Source organism: Engystomops pustulosus, chromosome 10 (genome assembly GCF_040894005.1).
Source record: "Engystomops pustulosus chromosome 10, aEngPut4.maternal, whole genome shotgun sequence".
Taxonomy (NCBI): Eukaryota; Metazoa; Chordata; class Amphibia; order Anura; family Leptodactylidae; genus Engystomops; species Engystomops pustulosus.
In genome coordinates this window covers 31,875,158-31,879,698 of record NC_092420.1, presented here as the reverse complement: position 1 = coordinate 31,879,698, position 4,541 = coordinate 31,875,158, and positions in this window count along the sequence as shown.

Below are 4,541 nucleotides of genomic sequence, written 5' to 3'. Positions count from 1 at the left end.
AGCAGCCTCACAGTCAGATGGTAGTGGTAAACAAGCTACAGATCACGTAGCACAGACCTCTTCCTGCAGCATGGAAGAAAAACACCAAAGCCAAGTAGGTTAAGGGTCACTAAAGAGACCTGCGAACCTAAACCTACTGTATGCAGAAAACATCAGACAAACAGAACAGATCGTCTCTTACAATTCCACTAAAAAAACATACGACAGCTAAGAGAACAAAGATAACAAGAGGTGTGCACTGTGGAGCAGAAAGCAAAGCGCATTCATACATCCTTTCATTTATATCATAGAATTTCCCCATGTGCAAATTACAATAATCTTTATATGGCCAACATATTCTGCAGCCATTTACAAATCATATAAAGGGGATCCCCAAATTAAAGACACCCGACTTACAGACGACCCCTAGTTACAGGGAGACCTCTCTGCCCCCTGTGACCTCTGGTGAAGCTCTCTGGATGCTTTACTTTAGTCCCAGGCTGTAATGATCAGATGTAAGGTGTCTGTAATGAAGCTTTATTCATAATCCTAGTTCCCGTTACAGAACAAAATTGTAAAAATCCAATTGTCACAGGGACATTTTTGTTGTTGCTGGAGTTATAATTATAAAATATATTAGTTGGGACTTACATACAAATTCAACTTAAGTACACACCTAAAAAACCTATCCTGTAAGTGACCCAGCCCTGCCTGTATAGATAAAATTATATAAAACATAACTAATCAACTAAATCTAGCAATAGGTACAGTTCCCTGTTTGCAGGAGCTTACAGTCTAGTAGTAGGTGATATATGTCAGTACAGGCGGTCCCCTACTTAAGAACACCCGACTTACAGACGACCTTTAGTTACAAACGGACCTCTGGATGTTGGTAATTTATTGTAATTTAGTCCTTGGCTACAATAAACAGCTGTAACAGTTATCACAGGTATCTGTAATGAAGCTTTATTGTTAATCCTGGTTCTTATGATAACCCAACATTTTTAAAATCCAATTGTCACAGAGACCAAAAATATTTTGGCTGCGGTTACTATTATAAAATATGCAGTTCCGACTTACATACAAATTCAACTTAAGAACAAACCTACAGAACCGATCTTGTACGTAACCCGGGGACTGCCTGTATATGATTTTGCCATCGATCGAGTTCATGGCTATTATATCCCATCTCCCAGCTCCTTCTGACTGCTCTACCAACCTTCTATAAGGTTTTGTATACAGACTCTTCTCTCCGCACTACAGCAAGCACTTTCATTCCAGCTCTTCCATTAGTCCATTATTTAGGAAATTGTTTGTTATATGTTTGAATGCGCACTCGGGTTGCAGTGAATTGAAGAACATCTCAAATTATCCGGTTAATTGTGTTTGTACCCTGAGGCCGCATTTACATGGTGCGATTTGAGATGCAATCCAAAGGCTTTCCCCGTACCGTAATCACGTGTTGAGGTAACATTGCTTGGAAACGCAATGTTACCTCAGCATTCGATCACGGTTGGAGATTTTGTATTGCATCTCAAAACGCAATGTACATGACGTGTGCTCACCCGGGCAAGCAGCTCACCCCACTGTGATTAGGTGGCATAGACATCCATTGTGGGCCAGATCATGGCCACAATACTCTTCATGTGCATGTAGCCTAATTGAATTCACTCAATCTTAGTGACGCTAAGACGCTGTGATGTCCACTGACTGCAGATTTACTGTCCTGTACTCAGAACATCAATTTGGTACAGGGCAGTAGACCTGCATCTGGGCTGAAACACAGCATCATACATCATAGTTTATTCAATCCACCATTGATCCTCCTGATGCAATATGAGGGAGACATTGCTGCTGCTTTTGAAAGAGGGGTGGTTGGGCAACATTGTCGCTGCATGTAGGGTGATGTTGCTGCTTGTAGGAAAGCATATTTACTTCCTGAGGTCGAGAGGGTAACCTTGCTGCTGCCGGTGGGGGAGGGGTGAGCGGCTGGATTACTACTATTTCTTGGAGAAGGGGTGACTGCGGGATGCATGGTGAACCTTCATCATGCATTACACAAAAAATTATATTAATTACATTCAAAAAACTTTATGAATCCCTAGTGTGTACAAATAAAATTGACCAGTCTTTTGGGAAAAATAAGCCCTCACACAGCCACAGTAACAAAAATGTCTATGCAAAAACTTTTCTTTTCCCCAAAAGAATTTCATTATGCTCATTTAAAAAAAATAGCATGCTATTTCTGTTTGACAATAAAGGCAGAAAATTTTTATTAGGAAAACCTTTTTACAAGACCACACAAAGTACAGGAAGGTACAGCAGTAGAAACTGAGGTCACAACTTCTATGTGGCTCCTGGTACTGCTAGGGTTCTGCACTGTGGTGTCTAGTACTGCTGAGGAGGTATTTTGGGCTCTGATGTTTTGGTTTTTTTTTTGTTATTCACCCTGATATATGTATAGATAGGGCCAGTCATAAATGTAGAATTTTCGAAACACAATTAATTTTAACTATAGAACTACAACAGCAGGACACAGCCACATGGAGATCTGAATATGTGTATCTCCAACTGTTTTGCACATCATAACTACATATTAGGCTATAATCGCACGAACGTATGGTTGACGTATATACATCTGCCATACACTTCTATGGGCTCACAGCCCTGTACAGGATCACACGTGCGGCACCGTACCGCTCCGTCGCTCATAGAAAGATAGGACATGTCCTATCTTTCTACGTAATACGGCCCCGTGCGCTGTATATTCCTATGGAGAGGGGCGGGGGTGAGCTGCGCTCATCCTCTGCTCTTCTCCGCAGCGCTGATGTATGCCCGCCGTGCTACCTGTGAATGTAGCCTTATGCAGAGTTCTAAAAAAAGTGTTCCAGAATAGTTATTTCATGAGATTTTTACAAAAACAGACGTCTGGACAGAGGACCCTAATTGCCATGTAGCATGTATTGAAGGCTGAAGCCAATAATGTGTATGGGTCGGTGGGGTTAGTGCAAAAAGACAAATTTAGGTAAAGTAGAACGCATTTCTGTGGTGAGATCAAATTCTATGGTACAAAAATCATGATATGTGTGACCCTACACCTATACAGGGTAAAAAGGAAAAACCCAAACAGTACTTGACCTTGACAGCAACTAACTTTAACCCTTTCACGACCCGTGACGTAATGGCACGTCACGGGTCGTCCGCGGGTGCATGGAGAGGGCTCACGCGCTGAGCCCTCTCCATAGCCGGTAAGTCTTTGCTGCATATTGCAGCAAAGGCTTACCGGTAACACCCGCAATCGTTGCCAGCACCGATCACGGGTGTTTTCCCGCTGATCACCGCCGGCAAAGCTGTCGGCGGCTTCAAAAGGATGGCGGCGCATGGGCGCCGCCATCTTTTCGAGGATCGCCGCTCCCCGTGACGTCATCGGGAAGCGGCGATCCGTCGCCATGGTAACCTCGGGTCTCACGAAGACCCGAGGCTACTTCGGGTTAACCCATGCATTACAATGTGCTATCAGCACATTGTAATGTATGAGTAGTAAAATAAACATATACTGCCATACTGTAGTATGGCAGTATATGATAGGATCGTGCAGACACCCTAGGGTTAAAGTACCCTAGGGAGTCTGAAAAATAGTAAAAATAAAAATAAAAAAAAAGTTAAAAAAAAAAAAATTTAATAAAAACTCAAATCACCCCCCTTTCCCTAGAACTGATATAAATATAAATAAACAGTAAAAATCATAAACACATTAGGTATCGCCGCGTCCAAAAATGGCCGATCTATCAAAATATGATAACATTTTTTCACTGCGTCTAATCCCGTAACGGAAAATCGCGCCCAAAGTTGAAAATGGCACTTTTTTGTCATTTAAAAAAAAAAATAATTCTATAAAAAGTGATCACAAGGTCGAACAGTCCTAAAATTGATAACATTGTAAACGTCATCAAAATCTGCAAAAAACGACACCACCCACAGCTCCGTACACCAAAGTATAAAAAAGTTATTAGTGCCAGAAGATGGCAAAATCCCCCAAAAAATTTTTGTACAGAAGGTTTTAATTTTTTTAAATGTATGAAAACATTATAAAACCTATATAAATTTGGTATCCCCGTAATCGCACCGACCCGCAGAATAAAGTAGACATGTCATTTGGGGCGCACAGTGAAATCCGTAAGATCCAAGCCCACAAGAAAACAGCACAAATGCGTTTTTTTACCAATTTCACAGCATTTTGAATTTTTTTCCCGCTTCCCAGTACACGGCATGGAATAATAAATACTATCACTATGAAGTGTAATTTGTTACGCAGAAAACAAGCCGTCACACAGCTCTGGACATGGAAAAATAAAAAAGTTATGGATTTTTGATCATGGGGAGTGCAAAATGAAAATGAAAAAACAAAAAAGGGCCAGGTCCTGAAAGGGTTAATGCATATTGAAAAGGATTGGGTTGAATTGCATGTTTACATCTATGCTGACCCTTGCCCTGCTAGTCAGCATGTTTGGGCTATAGCTATTGACCTAGTCCCTGAGCCTTCATAACCAGTGACACATTTA